We start from the raw sequence: 20,354 nt of genomic DNA, 5'->3' as shown, positions 1-20,354 counted from the left end.
CTCTAATTTCAATTCATTTTACTTTAGATCATTCTGTGCTGAAAACAGTTACCAGAAAAGTTCTCCAGATGGAAGGAGTGCCAAGTCAGAGGTATATAACATGTTTCAGTTCTCTTGGAAGAATTTCTCTTTAATGGTTTGTTTTTCTTTCTTTCTTAAAAGAAAATTATCAAGGTACTTTCTGCCATCTTAAAACTAAGTTTTTAGTCAAATCAAATGGCTTTTCTGTTTTTGAAAATGTTGTGTGATGATTTAATTTAGGTTCCCAGATAGGCAGATTGAAAACCTTTTAACTTTTTATTTTCTGGAACATATAATCGTTAGTCACAAATAGTCTTTTTTTATTTTTGGTGATAAGAATGAATAGCAGGAGCACCATTTGTGCAACCAAATCTAATATGAAACTGTTTCTTGTGAGTAAATTTGAATTTTGAAACAGCAAAACAATAAGGTTTAATATAAAGCAAAATAAATTTTTTATGTTTATGATCTGCGAATTTCCCAGAAAGAGTTTTGTGGTGAGTTTAGTTATATACCAGATACATTAAAATCACCAACGGACAACAGATCTTTTATTCAGGTGCCCTCTGAAAGTTCTAAAAATTTGTTGACTTCATATCACTAAACGGTCCACTTTAAAATGGTTAAAATGATAAGTTTTCTGTTTTGTGTAGTTTACCACAATTTAAAAAAAATGTGTTGGGCTTCCCTGGTGGCGCAGTGGTTGAGAGTCCGCCTGCCGATGCAGGGGACACGGGTTCGTGCCCCGGTCCGGGAAGATCCCACATGCCGCGGAGCGGCTGGGCCCGTGAGCCATGGCCGCTGAGCCTGCGCATCCGGAGCCTGTGCTCTGCAACGGGAGAGGCCACAATAGTGAGAGGCCCGCGTACCGCAAAAAAAAAAAAAAAAAAAAAAAAAAAAAAAAAAATGTGTTGTTTGAAGATTTGTGGGTTTTATAAAGGTATTGTATTAGCATAAAAATGAAAAATGTAAAAGACCACCTCTAATCCCATTATCCTATCAAGCAATATTTACATTTTTATTTTCTCTTCCTGCTGTCTATAAACATAATTCCACATAGCTTCAATATAATTTGCCATTCTTATCTTTTCACACTAAATTTAAATTCTATGATTCCTAGTTATACTTTTTAACATTGTATTCACAAGGTTTCATTGAGTTGGTCAATTTTTTAAATTGGTGAAAAATTGGAAATAGTGTATTAAATAAGTTGTTAAGAGTGTTTATGAAGTCAAAAAAAAGCTTATGATTGTCTGCCAATTGTTATTTCAAGAGAGTGATATTTTAAGAATCAAATAGTACATACAAAGAAGTTAAGATTTGGGATATCACACTAATTAGATATTATTATTAAAAATTTATATCATATGTAAAGCGTTCTTAAAATAGCTAAGTTGACTTTTGCTATGATATTCGAAATGGAAATGTATATAAATAAAACATGTATATGTAAAACATATTAGGAATTCTGTAAAATTAGTACAGAATAATAGGGCATCATGGAATGAGAAGAAAACAGTCAAACATTTTTTTATCTTTAGCATGATTAAACAAAGTGGAAATGTAACTGAAGTATACAAGCTCATTGAGCTATTTTAAGAGTAATTTTATTTCTTGGGCTTTTTTTTGTGTGTTTGCCTCAGTTATTTGGAGACATAGAGGTAAGCCTAATCAGTATCTGGGTATATACCTAGATCCAGGTGAGTATAGGGGTGGAAATAATGGTGTGAATTGTGTCACATTTATATTGTAATTATGTATGCCTAAAAAGAGATGGGAACTTTTATTAGAAATTTTTTTATCTCCTAACAAGAAAAGTGTAATTAAAAAAAAATTTAATACAAATGTATTTGCATTAGTTTCTGAAAGTAAAGGAAGGGTATACACATACAAACCACATGCATACAAACATTTTTTGATGGTAATTAAGTTAAAAAACACAATGAAATAGCACAAAATGAACTAAGCCCCTATATTTTTTTAAGAGGCATGTAAATCACACAGGATCATGTGGTGATTGTCAATAAGGTACTCTCTATGAAATATTTGTCCTATATTACTGCATACACTCCATTTTACCCTGCATCCTAATGCTGCTAAAATATAGTAGAAAGCAGCAGCATAGCACAGGGAGATCAGTTTGGTGCTTTGCGGTAACCTAGAGGGGTGGGAGGGAGGCTCAAGAGGGAGGGGATATGGGGACATGTGTATGCATATGGCTGATTCGCTTTGTTGTGTAACAGAAAGTAACACAGAATTGTGAAGCAATTATACTCCAATCAAGATCTATTAAAATAAATAAATAAAATAACATAAAATATAGTAGCTTTGAAGGATAAATATAACCATTTTAACCTATGATGTTTGTTTTCAGTAAATTCAAATTAAATATTTAAATGTGAATTTTAATATATGGCTTGTTCTAAGTAAAATATGAACACGTAGGTCTAGTTTTTGCAACCAAATGTTTCATATAAAGATACTTGCCTCTGTACCACTGAAATATAGGATAAGTCTCCACATTTCACTCTTTTATCCAGTGGGTTTCATTTGTTTTTTTGTGTGTTTTCTATATGAAATCAAAGGAGCAGTGAAGGTTGACAGGCTTATAGGAGGGTAACATTGACTCACCTACCCCCCAGCAACTTGCAGCCTTATAACTTGTATTGTTTTTACATAGAAAAATTCATCTTAAATTTAAATTTTGGCCTACTTTTGAAGATTCTGTTTGGCAGAAGTCATGGGTGTATCTGTGTTTCTGTGTCCTTGAGATTCAGAAATGCCAAAGGTGTTCTAAGATTCAGTAAACTTGAGTGTTTCTGCATGACACATAAAAGGTATCATACTTTGGGATTTTTAAAAAAAAATATTTTTCATTTCTGCACATCTCAATACTTTTGTTTTAGTTAAAATAACTTGTTACTGTAGAGAACTTATATTTTTTAAAAATGCTGGCTTATGTAAAACCTTTGTACAAAACGATCCTCTTTTTAGTGGGCTTGGCATCATTGCCAAGTGCCTGTTTGATTCCTTTCAAAGTGTACACGTGTGACAGTTGCTCTGGAGACCTTTGGTGCATCTTGATTCCTTCTTTTCATGCTTTGTCAAACACAGGCTTGGCCACAAGGCAACCTGCAAGTAATGGAAGGAAACACTCTGCTGGTAAAGAATGTTAGGGTCCTGAACCTCTACCACCTGGTGTGTCTGGTTTCCGGCCATGGCTACTGCAGAACGTGCAAAAAGCAACAGGTAACCTGCTTGCATTCCCTGTCTTTTTCAGTCATTCAGAGTTCTTTATTTTGGAACTTCTATTATGTGGGTGCTCTCTGGTGCTTTCTATAGAGGAAAAACGGTAACTCACACATGGTTTCTGCCTAATGAGCCCTCTAAGGAAGAAAAACAAAAAGTAATTGGGAGTTTCAAGTTGTTTCTCAAGTGTCACAACAGAGGTAACCCCGTGGGAGTCTTGAGGAGACTAAAATTATCACCAATTCTGCATGTGAGAAAAGTTTCATTAAAGGCAGGTGTAGTTGAGCGAAGCCCTACAGCACAGAAGTAGGCATTTCGATATGTACGAATGGGAAAAAAGACATTGTAGGCATGGGAAATAGTTCAGTGCAGAATGGATGAAAAATATGCATTAGACCAATTCTAAATCAACTGGCTTATTAACTCAGTAAATCAGATTTAGTGAGTCAAACTAGCTGTACCTGATTTCTTATCCAGGGGATAGCTGTTCGTAGTAATTTTTGTCACAGAACAGTAAATAAAATGGTTGAACTATAGCTTTAGGCTTGCTAAGTGAAATAGATTGCTCTAGATGATGTTCAGGTGACTTACTTGGTAGTATTCACGAAATTGGGGATTAACAATTGCTTAAGAAAACAAAGAGAATTGATTTTAAATAGTACTTGAAGTAGTTACTGTGTAAAATATCTGTTCAGTTGCTCATGTTAAATGGATGTTTATAATCCCCATTGGACAACTGACTAATTTTTTGCAAATGATAATGTGAATTGCTGTTGCATAAACTACAGTGTTGAATCTCCAGTCTCTGCACTTGAGTTTAACAGCTCTGTGGTTTCCTATCTTCTTCCTGAGACACTTAATCACAGGTCCATCCTCGTCACACAGGGTGGTAAATTAGAGAACGATGAATATCACCATTTAAAGAAGTGAGACTGAAATCTCAACCATCCTGAACATAGGAACTGAAGGGGTCTCTCAGCAGTTCAGAGAGTTAGTACTGAGCCAGTCGGCTGAATACTGTTCTGTTTTCTCCGTAGCAGAGCCCTCCAGGTCCTTGTTTTGAGCCTATTTATTTTTATACACAATTCTGTATGGATACCGTACATAATACTAAATAGTTGTATTAACTGGGTTTAACTGGTGATGTATTTACATGAAGATCTAACTTCGTTTTGTTGATATCTTTTTAGGGGCTTTCCATTCATCAAAGCTCGTGATGTATGTAATCAGTTGCTGGTGTTTAGCTGTCATATTTATGATATATAGGGCTTGAATTGGGAAAGGTGGACGGTCATTCTTCTTGCTTTTTAAACTGACTGAGCCTTACAAGAAGCATTTTCCTCTCAGAAATAAATCCATGTAAAACACGTTTGGTCGATCTCCCAATGCAACTGTGTAGTTGTGTGGATTTGGCACACAACTGGCAGCCTTGTGGTTATGTCTGTAAACAAGGAAGCCTGTTTTCCAGTCTGCAAATCAGCTGTTACCCAGTGAAACGAACTTGACTGCCATTTCTGACCCCTCACATGGAGCTGTCATACTCAAGAATGTTCACATGTTTTCAGGAAACGTTGTTTGCAGGCTATATGTACAAATTCCTGATCTGAAAGCCAATATAAAGCAACATCTCCCAAACCTCTGCTCCCTCACCAAGGCCACACACATTCCCTCGCTTATGGCCTCATGGCAAGCTAATACTGTCAGTATCAGATTCTCCTTCCCAGTGGTACTGGGAGACTGCATAGTTGCTCTGTGAAAGGCACCACTGCTGAGGTTGAGAGAAGAGCATCTTGGGTGTCAGTCCTGCCCTCGTATGCCCAGAGAGAGGGGTATGCACCTCATTGTCCCATTAGGGTATTCCTATGCTGCAGGGTTTGCTGCTTGTTGTCAAAATGATGTCCTAGTGACTTGTTTTCTGCGTGGTTATATAATCCCAGCACGCTTCTTTATGATCTGTAGACTTTTATGGGGTTGTGGCCAGATCCATTTAAAAATGTTTGGAAATGTCCTATTGAACAACATTGCAGTGGCAGTGAAGCTTGATGGGAGAATTGTATTACTGTTACCCTAGTTTTGGCTTAAGGGTGGTGAGAAGATGAAATTTTTGATGGGTCAGTTTTAGTTATGTATGTGTATGTGGTTTAGTTTTTTAAATTCTAATGTCTATTATTCACAGCTTAGATATGTTGACTTTCTGATTATTCATCAGTCCCTTAACTGATGTATTTTCCTATGAAAAACTTCCAGACTGTTTTTGTCTGATGGTGAAGAATAAATTTTTCATTTGCAGTATAAAGTTGATCTGAGAAAAAATGTTTACCTTGGATCGTCACTTGGCTTCTGTGAAAGAAACTTAATAAAATAATATGGGCAATTCCCATTACTAATCCTAACCATGTACAACAGAGGTCTGTAGAGTAACATAGCAAAAATAAGTTCCTGTACTTTTACTTAGTCATTGCCTGTTTTAGACTAAGGAGCAGTGAGAGACATTTATAAATAATGATATCTCAGATCACTTTTGTTAAATGTCCTCTAATATTTGGATATTCTGTATCTGGCTTGTGTTATCTTTTATACAATCTTGTTTTCTTTCTTTGCGCTTTAACAACTCTGTCGTCTCCTATCTTCTTCTTGTGACACTCATGTCCATCAGAATTTCCTGTGACTTGTGACAGTAGAGAGTCCTTCCTCCTCAGAAATCAAAGAGGTCGATGATTCCTCAGAAAGTGTTCAGGAAGAGCCAGAGAAAATCCGTTTGAAACAAGAGCATTGCAGGTACAAAGTTATCACTTTAAAGCTATAGAGAAGATTACTTTTCAAATGGAAGCCTGATTGCAACACTGCACAGCTTGTGTGAGGTTTCTGTTTTCCCCTCCCATCTGCATTGTATCCCCTTGAATGGTTCCTTAAGCTTAGACCAAGGTGAATGGTGGACATTTGAACTCTAAGAAATAAAAATCAAAACATGTCGTTAGTAATATATTTTCCTTTCCCTAGAACCTTAGTGTATTAGATTTAGGGAGAACCTTAGTGATCATAAGATAAGGAAATTGAGTTCTGAATGAATATAGTCAGCTGATTCAGTGCTCTTGTTTTACAGATGAGAAAATTGACAGTTCTAGTTGAACTCTCTTTTTATAAGAGGAAAATATGGCCTTATTTTAAATAAAAGTAAAGTTGAAAAATGTTTTGATGTTGATATTCTCCTTTCCTAAAATAAAAAATATCAAGAAGCTACATTATATTACCAAATAAACCTGACCTCTAATGTCATTCCATACTTTTGTTTGTATGGACAGAAAAGAAAAATTGATTTTCATAAGAAATTTTTGCACCTCAAAAATAATATATTTATTTTATTTCAACTTTACTGCAGAGCTGAACATTTCTAGTAAATAAAGGAACACCATTTGGGGGGGACCTTGTCTTTGTGCTACAAAGTCCATGTTTAATTTTTAAAAATTATTTAATATGATTTTCTTTTCATATGAAACATGAAACTTGACAGGTTTCAGAACTAATTATCCCATTATTGTAGGACTACGGGAATTACTCTTTGATTTTCAAAAGAGAAAGTTAGATTTTTATTTTTTAATGAAAATTAATGATAATATAGAGAAATTTTAAGAAAAGAACTTAGAAAATTATGAAATGTTAGAGTAGGACAAATCTATAGTTCATGTAGTCTTACCCCCTTTTGTTTTATAAATGAGCACCTACAATTTGTAGCACGTAAGTGGTTTATTAGTAAATGGCAGAGTCTGACAAGACCCTAGAGCATCTAACCTGCATTCCTTGTCATTTTAGATGTGGTGTATTCATTTCCTTCACGAGTAGACCAGGAGATTGTATTTCTAAAAGCAATGATAGACACAGGGGAAGACCAAGAAGTTTAAACACTGGGATCACAGAATAGCAGATTCAGAATGCACTGAGAACCCTTTTAGCTCTTCTGCGTTTTGACAGGACACTACAATGATGGTATCAAAGTGTTTTAAGTATATAAGGCCACAACAATCAAGAGATTTCAACATAGTTTTGAAAGACGGAAGACAGGTGGGAGAGTGTGAAACTGAAGCAGTAGAACAGAGGAAAAGCATCACCTAGAATAGGCACAGGGACCACCTGCAACTGAGGAGGATTCTGACCCCACCTGCAGAAGTAGCCCCATGCTCAGGTGCGCATGTAGGAGAGAGGGTGGAGTTAGTTAAAAGTGTGACTGAAATAGGGGAGCTCATTGAAGGGTTGTGTTTGGAGGAGTGGACTCCCAGCCCCGCCCTCACACTCCTGAAATGAGATGATTTCATTTTGAAAACAGTGAAACTGGCGAGATCTAGGGCAGCTAGTGTGAGTTTTTACACCCTAGAAAATTGTGTTTGGGGGGGATCCTGTTACAGTTACTCCCCGCTTTTTCCTGCATAAGAAGCCAATCAATCGTTGACTTCAGGGAGCTTTCTGCACTCATTCTTAAATAGAAAATAACTGTCAGTTGCCTGATAGTTGAGTAAAGCTTACAACATTAGAGAGGGGGAAAAAGAGTGAAAACATATCCTAGTAGGACCAGGGACAACTTAGGGAACAAAATAATTTAAGAAAAAACCCTAATTAGTATCCTGAGAGAGGTTTAAAAAGAGCTAGCAACTATAAAATAAGACTAGGGTGTTAATGAAAAAGAGAATGGTCCGAAAGCAAGAGAGGTCTCCTGGAAATGGAAATATGGTTGCTGAAATAAATTCAGTAGGAATTTTAAAAATTTCGCAGTATATAACAAAGAAACACACAATGGAAAATGTGATAGAAATATGTTAGAGAGGCTGCATCTGGGAGATCCCACATGTTACTATTAGAAACTCCAGACCCAGAAAAAAAATGGAGGGAAGCTGTCAAAGGGCAACAAAATTCCCCACAGCTGAAAGTAGACATCAGGTTTCAGATTGAAAATAGTTATGCAAGATGAGCAAGAATAGACTCATACCTAGGCACCCTTCATCATGAAACTTTAAAATACTGAAAAAATAAAATAGAATAAAATACTGAGATGATACATCCATTCCAGAGAGAAACCTACTGGTCACCTAAAAAAAAAAAACTTAAGGGCTTCCCTGGTGGCGCAGTGGTTCAGAGTCCGCCTGCCGACGCAGGGGACACGGGTTCGTGCCCTGGTCCGGGAAGATACCACATGCCGCGCTGCAGCTGGGCCCGTGAGCCATGGCCACTGAGCCTGCGCATCCGGAGCCTGTGCTCTGCAACGGGAGAGGCCACAACAGTGAGAGGCCCGCATACCGCAAATAAAAAAAAAAAGTTAATATCTGACTTTATCATACTTGTCAACAGCACCATGGATCCTGGAAGGCATTAGAAAGATACCTCCAAAGTTTTTCAGGCACATAATTTTCACCCTAGGGGTTTGTATCCAGCCAAACTATCAGTCATAAGTGGAGGCTGAAGAAGATATTCTCTACACAAAGAAATTTGAAAATTTTACCTCCTGTGCTACACCTTAAGTTATTTATAAAAATAATCCAGCAAAATGAGGCAATAAACCAAGAAGGAAGGTAATAGGGGATTCAGTGCAGATTGTAGCTAGTCTAGGGTGGAGAGGCTTCTATTGATTGTCTGATTGAGAGCTTAGAAACACCTTGAGGCATATTGTACTTACTAGGTATTAGGCACTGTTGGAAGGGAGGAGGGGGAGGAAGAGGAGAAGGAACTTGAACTCCAGAGGAGAAAAGGCTATATGGACATAAACCTGAAGCAAACTAAACTATGGTTGATTTTTAACCTACTATTGGTGAGGAAGGGAAGAATCCACTTAAACTTGACACTATAGATGTCCCCCTTTTCAGTGACACACAGGGGGTAATGACCACCTATCTAATTTGTTGTCCAAACCAGAACTTGTCCAAACTCCTTAAACTTCAGTAGTGTAAGGAGGCGCTCTAATGCTGTGACATCAGGACAACAGGTATAAACTGGAACAGCCCAAGGCGGCTTGGGGTATGTGGTCACCCTGCACAAGGGCAGTGACACCTGCCCAGTATGGAACGAGGTATAGTCTATACACAGAGACACAGTACATCTGCAGTGGGCAATATTAATTTAATTGTAATAATGGCAATACTGTCTTGGTTTGCAGCTTTTATTGTCAACTTGCATGTAACCACAAATAACTAAAGTAAGCTCTACTTAGTGTGTATTAGTATTAACTTGGTATGTACTGAAATGTATTGTGTACTAGTACGTATTTAGTATATATTAGGCTCTAAGTGTTTCTGCATATATTAACTCATTGAATCCTCTGAATAGCCTTATGAGGTTGGTGCTAATATCATTCCTACTTTTGAGAACAGGAAGCTAAGACAGGGAAGGAGCTTGCCTTAGGCTGTGCCTAATTTAAGGTTGGATCGAGGCTTTGAGTTTAGGCTCTCTGCCTGTTCTCTTAAACCTTACTCCGTACTGACTCTCAAATAACAGAAGACTTAACTGCACATAGAATATAAATTTCAACTTTGACAACGTAAAAGCTAGGTTTGGAAGGTAGACAGGAGGTAGAAAAAAGGGAAGATGGTATGAATGTCCTCATTTTACAAAGCGTGACACTGAGAGAGTTTCTAGTTGATCAACAATGTAGGTTTTTAAGTGTATCACTACAAGTGAAAGAGATCATGAGCAGTGGAATAACTCATGATGACATAACTTTACTGAGCAGTGTGGATGTAGGAAAGAGTGTAGAGGAACTAAACCCTTACTTGTTAGTAACTCAGAAAGTGAACAGATAATGCCTCCAATTTAGTGAGAAAATAGTCATGTGAGAGTATTACTTGGAAATGGAGAAGAATTCAAAATGACAATAGTTGGACCTCCCTGGTGGCGCAGTGGTTAAGAAACTGCCTGTCAAGGCAGTGGACACGGGTTCGAGTCCTGGTCCGGGAAGATCCCACATGCCACGGAGCAGCGAAGCCCGTGCGCCACAACTACGGAGCCTGCGCTCTAGAGCCTGCGAACCACAACTACTGATCCCACGTGCCACAACTACTGAAGCCCACGTGCCTAGATCCTGTGCTCCGTAACAAGACAAGCCACCACAATGAAGAGTAGCCCCCGCTCGCCGCAACCAGAGAAAGCCTGCATGCAGCAACGAAGACCCAACACAGCCAAAAATAAATAAATAATAATAAATAATAATAATAAAATAACAATAGTTGACGTAAACCTCATAAAAAAGGAAATCCATACAGCCAGTAAACACAGAAAAGTGTACGACTTCATTAAGTAATAAGAGAAAAGTGAGTCAAAACCAAGGAAACTACATGCCAATCAGATTGACAAATACATAAATAAAGTCTGGTAGTATCAGGTATTGTAGACCTGAAGTACTATGGGAATCTTCTACCCTGTTTATACTGGAGTATAAATCGACACAACTACTTTGGAAAGAATTTAGCACTCTCCATCAACTGAAGGTATATAAATAGCCTGTGAGCCAGCAGCCCTCACCCCCGCCCTGTGTAAATGCACCAGAATAACGGGTACAGCAGGATCCCTGTCTATGATTTGCATTAGCACAAACTGAAAACAAACCAAATGTCCATTAAGAGTCAAAAATTAAATAAATGATGTGTATTCGTACAGTGGGAAAACTATCCAGCAATAAAATTGAATGAACTAGAGCTACAGGCAGCAATGTGGATGAATTTTTTAAACCAATGTTGAGAGGAAGAAATAAGATAGAAAAGACTTCATATACTATGATCCTCTACATAAAGTTAGATGTTGACACAACTAAACTCTTTTGTTAGGGATGCATACAGGTTAAAGGAAATGATTGTCAAGAAGTGAGGATGGTGTTTAACTGGGAAGAGGGAAGGAGCTTGTGATAAGAAAAGGATATGGGGGGGGTTTTGCGATGCTGAAAAGTATCAATAGTTTCAGATTCGAGTACTGTTTATGTAAGTATACTCTTTTTATTTGTCACATTGACAGTTTTGTTCTGTGCACTTCTCAGTACACATACCGTATTTTACAATTAAAAACCTGCGTAAAGAATCGGTCGCTTCTTGAGTGCTGGATGTGGGAGTGGGTTGAGACCATTTCATTTTAAGCCCTTCACTACTGTTTGCATTTGCATGTTCATTCATTCAGCATTAATTGCACATATTCTATGTACCAAGCACTCTTCTAATTTTATATGTGTTTTAACTCATGTAATCCTCACAAGAGCTCTGTCATATGGGAGCTTATCTCCATTTTATAGATGAGGAAGTTGAGGTCTAGAGTTATAGAACTTGTCCAAGGTTATATAGCTAATGGGTAGTGCCAGGCCCATTGGCCTCAGAGAATCTGAATTTTTACAATATAATCTAAAAGAGAAATTTAATGACTAATTATAAGCAAAAAAAATGCACATTAAAGAAGATGACAAGTTTTCATCTGTCCAGATAGAGAAAAACACACAGTCTGTCTTTCACTCACGTACATCTTGTATTGGCAGGGATTTTCCTTATTAAGCAATTATTTATTGACCGTCTGCGTTGTGCTAGGTACAGGTGCTGGGGATAAACACTTAATAAAATACACCCCCTATCTTCAAATAACTTGCACTCTAAGTGAGGAAGGGAGCCAACAGTTATAGTAGAGGTTATATACCAAGTGATACATCGCTGATGGCAGTGTAAAATCTCAGAAATCTTTTGGAAAGAAGTTTGGAGATTGGTACCTCAGAGCCTTAAAAATGTTCATTTGCTTTGATCTCAAACTCATTTTTATGGATTTATTGTAAGAACGTTATTCTCAATATGGAAAAAAGCCTTCATGCATAAAAACGGTTATTTTGTCTGATAATATTGAAAAGTTGGAAAGAATTTAAACGTGTAAAATGCTTAACCAGTAAACCCACTCAGTGGAATATTTTGTAGTCCACACAAAAAAATCAAGGTTATGAATCCCCTGATTCTATGAGAAATGATTGATTTCAATGTTAAATGGAGAAAAGTTGAACATAAAATTTGATATCCAATATGATGGGAGCTTTGTCCCAGAAAAATCACCCTAGCCGGTGTACAGAAGGGAGGAAGGAGAGCAGATGACAGGAAGGAAAATTATTCCAAAGCCTTATCATTAGTCTTGTTTAAGTAATAGAATATCAAGCAATTTTACTTTCTAACTTTTTTGGTTCCATATTTCCATGTAAGGGACATGAATTCTGAATACTTTGTAGGAGGAGGGTACACTTTTTCACGAAAATTTAACACTGTGTTCTAATTCCCTCCATTAGAGGGAGAAACTATTCCATGTAATTGCACTTTGATGTGCTATTTAGAACCAGTCAGGAATTTTAGTCTACTTTCCTCTGACCGTGGTGAGGGTTTTTTGTTTGTTTGCTTATTTGTTTAGAATTTCTTTGAAATCAGTTTTAGAAGATTGATTAAACCATTATAGTAAAAGTAGAGGAATTTTGCCATTTTTTCCCCTTTTTCCCCATTGAAAACTTGACTGGCTTTAGTAATGAAACATGAAAGAATTTGAAGTTCTTAGACTCTCAATTTTTCAAACATGTTCTGAATATAAAAATATATGTTCATTGAGCAAATGTTTGAAAACAATGAACAAGTTCTTGAATGAAGTAAAAGCCACCTCTGCATGTACACACACCTAATCTGCTCTTTTGTCTTAAAAATGTATCAGAAATATTTTGCCATGTCACTAAATACTCTTCTACATCAGAGAATTTGATTAAGCTTATGCATCATCTCCCAGGAAAAACGCACAGATATATTTTGAATGTAGAACTCCTGAAGCCCATTCATTAACTCTGGTTGAGACCTCTTGTCATTCTTTTCTTAGTGGCTTCATAGCACATTCCTTCAGACGGTGAGCTGTTTTTATTTAAACCAGTCCCAATTTGGAGGCTCTTAGCTTTCTTCTAGGGTTTGGTTATAAACAATCTTATGACATCATGTTGGTAGATACATCTTTGCCCACATCTTTGATTTTCTTAGGGTAAACTCCTGATGTAGGATTGTTGTTAGGTACCAAGAGCTACTCTCCAGAAAGTGATACCAGTTGCTCTCCCAATGATGGCATATAATAGAGTTCCTCATTCTTTAAGTGATTGTTCAAAGCAGTTGAAAGGTATAAATATACCGTACTGCTTTCATAAGTATAGGAATTCTGATTGTTTATCGCTGCATAAGAAACCACCCCGAAACAGTGGCCTAAAACAATCACAGTCGTTTATTTTGTTCATGAACCTGGAGGTTGAGTAGGATATTGATTCTTTTACTACACTCTTACTGACTGAGAACAATACCTATTTGACTAGCTCACAGTTCTGCAGGTCAGAAGTCCAGGCACAGCATGACTGGGTTCCTGCTCAGATACACACGGGAACATGTGAGTTCCCTCCTGAGAGTGTTAAAGCACATGAAATTTAAGTGTAAGACATTGAGCCCCAAAAGTTGGATGTTCACCATAGTTTGTGTGGGTCACAGAGCTGAAATCAAGATGTCAGTCTGGCTGTGTTAGCATCCAGAGGGTCTGGGAAAGAATGCCTCCAGGCTTTTTCGGCTTGTTGGCATAATTCAGATTCTGCAGTTGCAGGACAGAGGTCCCCATTTCCTTGCTGGCTGTCAGTCGGGGGACAGTCTCACCTCCTAAAGGCCTCTCACTTGCCTTCCCTGGCACAGCATTGGACTTCTTCAGAGCCGGCAATGGAGAGTCTCCCTCTTGTCCCTTTTGTACTTCAATTCAGGAAGAGTTCAGGTCCTTTTCATGGGGTGCCTGAGTAGGTCCCATCCACCTAGAATAATCTCCCTATCTTAAAAAAAATCAACTGATTTTGAACCTTAATTCCGTCTGCAAAATCCCTTCACTGCAGCACCTAGATTTAGAGTTTGGATAAGTGGAAGGTTTGTGTACTTCAGTAAGTAGGAGTGTTAGGGGCTCTGTTAGAATTCTGCCTATTGCAAGCAGTGTCCCCACTTCAAGGACCAAAGTGTTTTAGTTCCTAAAACTCCTAAGAGAGTTTATCAGTGTTCATTTTATTTTATTGGCCTTGGTGGATGGGAAGACTACCACCTCCGTGAGCAGGAATGGCAGCCAGCTTCGTGGCTCTGCTACTTAGTGGTGTGACCTTGGCTGTGCTGCTCTACGTACTCTACTTCTCTGCCTCTGTTTCCCTCATCTGTAAAATAACGTGGAGTTAGTGACTGTTCTTTCCTCTTACTTTTTTTTTATAAATTTATTTTATTTATCTATTTTTGGCTGCCCTGGGTGTTTGATACTGCTCAGGGCTTTCTCTACTTGCATCGAGCGGGGGATACTCTTCGTAGTGGTGTGTGGGCTTCTCATTGCGGTGGTTTCTCTTGTTGCGGAGCACGGGTTCTAGGCGCGCAGGCTTCAGTAGTTCTGGTACGCGGGCTCAGTAGTTGTGACTCGGGGGCTCTAGAGCGTAGGCTCAGTAGTCGTGGCACATGGGCTTAGTTGCTCCGAGGCACGTGGGATCTCTCCGGACCAAGGCTCGAACCCGTGTCCCCTGCACTGGCAGGCGGATTCTTAACCACTGCACCAACAGGGAAGCCCCCTCTTAGGGTTTTGATGATTAGATTTATTTAATGCCCAGAGAACTCCAGGAACAGTGCTTGACTGTAAATTGCTTTAAAAGTGATTACTTTTGGGGCTTTCCTGGTGGCGCAGTGGTTGAGAGTCTGCCTGGCTGCCGATGCAGGGGACATGGGTTTGTGCCCCGGTCCGGGGAAGATCCCACATGCTGCGGAGTGGCTGGGCCCGTGAGCCATGGCCGCTGAGCCTGCGCATCCGGAGCCTGTGCTTCGCAACGGGAGAGGCCACAACAGTGAGAGGCCTGCGTACCGCAAAAAAAAAAAAAAAAAAAAAAAAAAGTGATTACTTCTTAAAACACTGCTTTTGAGTCTGCAATTATGCAATTTTGGTATGTTAAGCATGTTCATTAATAGGACTTCCTACTATAAAGAGACCCACAAATAAAAATAGAACTTTTCTTTCTTGGTCTTAACTATTTATTTCTGATTTGCTATGTTATACGCATATGCCTTTTATGGTGGGCTGCCACAAATTTATGCTGGAAAAAGTGGAATTTAAATAAATCTTTACTATGTTAATTTGATAGATTTTGATCATTCATTTCACTAGCATGGTATGATATCACCAGCAGCAGACTAAAATCTGAGTTCACTTCTGGCTCTGCCCCTAAAACCTGACGAGGCCTATAGCTGGAAAGGCTTTTGGATATTATACTATGAATTAGTTATAACATTTACTCTGTTTGTTTAGGAAAAACTGGAGGAGTGCCTAAAGCAGTTAAAGCAGGAAAGAGTAATAAGACTTAAGGCTGATAAATGAGTCAATGAAGTAAACAATTTCTTATACTTTTCGGAGTGTTTTGGTTTTATTTCAATTTGATTTTAAGCCATATACACATAGTTTGTAAACTTTAAAACTGTAATATGTTGCAAATTGGTTGTATCATATGGACTTTTGCATTTGCTGGTATTTAGTGATCATATGATCTATATTCCAGAAAGCATGTTTTTAAAAATGTGAAAATCTCATTTTGTGTGTGTGTGTGTGTGTGTGTGTGTGCTTTCTTACGACATTAGCTTATTTTCTGTTCATGATTCTTTGATTCAAGAAAGCACTTTTTGTGCATATACTGTATATACAGTAGCATAAAAGACACGATGAGACTCTCCCTGCAATGAATTAGGAAAGTGAATGATTTAAATAAATTTAAGATATTGGAAAACTTCTAAGAATGCAATGAAAGATAAAAATATATACTCTAAGAATTACATTAGGTAATGTGCATGAAAGCAGGGCATAATCTAAAAAGTTCTATCTAAATATACTTTATCAGAGGTTGAGCATAGGGAGGAATTTTTCAAAGTTCATCCACTGGATTGGCGGACACTCATTCAATAAATGGTGAGCACCTGCTTATATAAGGCAAAAGGGGCATCATGAACGTAACAGCCTTTCTGAGAAATACTGGAGTTGAGCTTATAGGGGGGTTTAAGTGCATAGGTGATGAGCGGAAGGGGAAGAATGCACACGAGTGAATATTTTGAAGGAGCCAAAGAAAATATTGGTGATCGTACATTTAATAAATTGGGTTGGGTATGATTTAGGCCTTTTTTTTTTCTTTTTTTGCGGTACGCGGGCCTCTCACTTTTGTGGCCTCTCCCGTTGCAGAGCACAGGCTCCAGACGCGCAGACCCCGTGGCCATGGCTCGGGCCCATCCGCTCCACGGCATGTGGGATCCTCCAGGACTGGGGCACGGACCCGTGTCCCCTGCATCGGCAGGCGGACTCTCAAGCACTGCGCTACCGAGGAAGTCCGATTTAGACTTTTTAACGTAAGCATTAGATATTTTGCTCACTAAAGTTAATTGTTAACATTCAGCAGAGTTGTAATATGTTTTGTTCCAATCAGATTCTATAATTCACTTTCTAATTTAAGGGAAACTTAAAGCAGGTAATTTTCTAATGTGGAATGAGGCTCCATTATGAATTGAACCAGTTAGAAATGTGATCTTTTGTGAAAGATCATTAATAAAACGATAACTTTGGTTTATTTATATACCACCTAAGCGTTATATAGGAAACTTTGTTGGGTGCCTATGGGTTTTGGTTATTATGTGATATGGTCTCTGTCTTTACTGGTGGAGAGTTAGGTTAATTACAGATTAATTACATTTTGAGTGTTTTAGCTTTGTTCCTTGAAGCTAGACAACACTACTTTTGACGACAATGAGAAAAGGTCATGTCAGACATTTTCAGTCTTCTTTTATAGCTGGAACATGAAAATGCCCAGTTAAGAAATACAACTTTCTCTTTGTCTGAAGCCCTTCATGCCCACTCATTGACAAGCATGATCCTGGATGATGAAGGTGTTTGGGGCAGCACTGAGAATTCTTTTCAGAAGTTCCATGCTTTCCTGGTTTTCCTTAAAGATGCTGGGTTAGTTCATTTCTCTTCATGGCATTCTTCTCTTTGCGACTCTAATGGTAGTTTGCTGAGGAACTGGAGCAATTTTCATCACTTACGTGGCCATATTTAGCCAAATTTAGTGTAATTATAGGTAATATAGTTGACGTTTTAACATGAGGAATTAAATTTTTTAAGAAATGCAAATAGGGGAGCCTGCTTTGGTAGAGTGGGGAGCCCATTATAAAAGAGTAACCTGTAGACAGAGTAATTAGTAGGTACAGTTTTTTCTAAAGACTAAATTGAAGGCAGTTTTCATTGAAAATATTCGGGAATGGATAAGAATTTTCCTCTCTTTCATTTATTTTGCTTGTTTGATAAGTTTGAATTAAAGTTATTTTTGTCTTAGACATAAAAATTATTATTAATCTGCAGGGAAGATATAGGTCAGTGGTTCTCAACTGCGAGCAATTTTGCTGAAAGAGGGAAGTGGAGATTGATAGTTGATGGAGTGGTGTTTTGTTAGTGAATGAATTGGCGTTGGTGTTGGGAAGGAAGGAACAAACACATTCTTGGAAACTGGAGGAAAGGTGGTAAAGAAGTGTGGGAATGGAGGTGTGACAGGCAGTGGATGGGGTGCATGGTACATGTTGAAGCTGCTACTGAGACAGTGGGATGTCTCCTAGAGGATGAATCTGGAAGGGGCTGAGAAGTTGGGGGAGAGAGAGGCTTGTAGTCTGGAGTAGGATGTTGGCTTTTAAGATTTTAGAAGTATTATGATTGTAGCTCTAAGGAAATCTTAATTGCTCTTCTGTGATTATAATAACCTTTGTCTTTTCTCCTTTCCTCCTCTGGTCCAGGCTTGGGCAGCTGGCCACAATGGCTGGTATAGATCAGTCAGATTTTCATTTACTAGGTCGTCCCCAGATGAATTCTACTGTTAGTAGTCCACCTAAAGAAGAAAAGAAGGCACTTGAAGAAGAAAAATCAGAATCAAAGCAGAGTGCCCCAGGACCAATGCAAAATCTCCAAGTAAGTGGAGAGGACAGCACTTAATGATTCTAAGAGTGATTAGCAAAAAGGAAATGACCAAATCACAGAGAAAATAATAATGGTCAGTCTCTAATAGTTCACATGCTCGCGAGCTAGAAGACTCTGGAGTCCTCTCCAAATCTGAGATTAGTAAATGCGGGCCCATTTCATGATACTGTATTGTTGTACATAAGAAAACTGGAAGTTCTTTAGAAAATGTAGGAGTTACAGCAAACTCTCCTTAATGAAGAAAGAAAACATTACAGAAAATATTCCAAATTTTAAATTGTATAAATGTCTGTTCTATTCATATTTTATCTAGGTTTCTATTTGTATGCAGTTAGCTTACAATGAAGGAACACTAATGAAGGTACACGTACTGATATAATTTTTATAATAAGTAATCTTGACATAGCTGATACGTAAGATCTTATACTGACTCACCTGGTCATGGGAATGGGAGGGGAAACCTGTGAGCTTTTCCTCCAGCCTCACTTGGTGTCCCCTTTGCCCAGCTCAGCCAATCTCAGACTGGTCTTGTGAACTGACAGCTTGAGAACACAGTCTGGTCACAAACTATATACTGTTTACTTGTGCCTGGAGGATAGCAAAGAAATTAATTTTCTTACAGAGTAGGGTTTCATTTTAGTGAGGGAAAGGAAATGGGTAATAACTACCCCAATCACCAAAGTCTGAAAATGTAGCAGACATAGCCTTGGATATAGCTAGGTTAAGCTGAGAATCACTTGGCAAGATATAATTAGAAAAAAACTGGCTCTGAAATCTTCTGAATAATCAATTGACTATGTTAATAATAAGATCACAGAGTAACATTGAAGTTTTGAACTCTACTTTTTAATGGTTGGCTTTGTTCATCACTGAATTTTTGTCTTGTCTTTTGTCTTTCCCTCCAGTTTCAGAAAATTACAGGTGATGCTGGGATTCCTTTGCCTGTTGACTCCTTCCATGTCCCAGTCTCTACTCAGGAGGCCTTAGAAACTTCCAAAGACAACCTGGGGGTCATAGTCCCAGAGCAGCGGCAGGAGTCTTTTGAAGATTTCAATGCTAGAACGTGTTCTTCTTCAGCAGACGTCATTTCTGCAACTGGAAGTCAAAGAAAAGAAGAGGAATTACCTAGAAATAGCAGGTCTTCTTCAGAGAAAATGACCAAAGCATAATATACCAAAAACGACTCTGCTAAGAAACCACCTGGGAAGGACCTGCATTCCTGCTCTGACTCACCTGTAAAGCAGAAAAGCAAAGGAATTGGGCAAAATAATTCTTTGCTTACTGAACCAATTAGAAGTGAGTCTTCGAAAAAACACATTTCTGTTAAGAAATTTCTGTACAATAGTGACTGTTTCATCAAAGACAACTAAAAGTAAACTCAGTCTACTAGAACATTCTGAAAGTGAGACTCTTGGATCTGATTGTGAATTTCCAGAAAGCATCCATATTCCATCACGCCTAACATAGGTCTAAATCTTTTAAAATTATGTTTTTGCCTTCAAATTTTAATAAATTACTTATGTTTTTACTATAGCATATGGTGTTTTGAAATACTTGACTGGAAGCCATTAGAGAAAGATTTATCTATACTTTTTTATTATAATGAAAGTTTTGGTGTATTTTTCCTTGTGACAGTTTGCACCATTCATTCAGCTGGTGTTTACTGAGGGCTTCATATGTACAGTACTTTGCTGGGTGCTATTGCTTTCAGCAGTGAACAAAATAAAGCCTTTACTCTCCTGGAACTAACACTCTGTGGTGGGAGAATACGTAAACAACAAAACAGGGTAAGGGGTAAAAAGAGATGGGAATAATAAATGGAATCGTTTTACCATTTGGTTAACTGTCAAACTATTATAAATCATATGGCCAGAAGCCATGGACATATTTTAATTCACAATAACCAGAGAGCATCAAACATTTACCAAAGCACTTAACCGTGTTTATGGATTACAGCAACACTATGAGGTAGGGAAATATTACCATCCCAATTTTATAGATGAGGAGTCTGAGGAGACATTATGTGAGTTGCCCAGAATTACACAGCTGTAACCAAGTGGGAAGCTGGGATGTGACCA

General features: G+C 38.1%; 1 pseudogene across 1 annotated transcript in view; it reads left to right on the top strand.

Moving 5' to 3' along the window:
* LOC307070097 (centrosomal protein of 78 kDa-like) overlaps window positions 1–19,809 on the top strand; it is a 50,501-nt pseudogene extending 30,692 nt beyond the window's left edge. The window contains exons 8-13 of the transcript in view: window positions 5,927–6,048; window positions 15,583–15,660; window positions 17,102–17,268; window positions 18,096–18,267; window positions 18,590–18,637; window positions 19,182–19,809. The product of the transcript in view is annotated as a centrosomal protein of 78 kDa-like (transcript). The remainder of the gene's footprint in view (window positions 1–5,926; window positions 6,049–15,582; window positions 15,661–17,101; window positions 17,269–18,095; window positions 18,268–18,589; window positions 18,638–19,181) is intronic.
* The last annotated feature ends 545 nt before the right edge of the window (window positions 19,810–20,354 follow it).

The sequence above is a fragment of the Hyperoodon ampullatus genome (assembly GCF_949752795.1).
Source record: "Hyperoodon ampullatus genome assembly, contig: scaffold_410, whole genome shotgun sequence".
NCBI classification, from domain to species: Eukaryota; Metazoa; Chordata; class Mammalia; order Artiodactyla; family Ziphiidae; genus Hyperoodon; species Hyperoodon ampullatus.
Note: the sequence above shows the minus strand (reverse complement) of the source record. Positions and strands in the feature narration are given on the sequence as shown.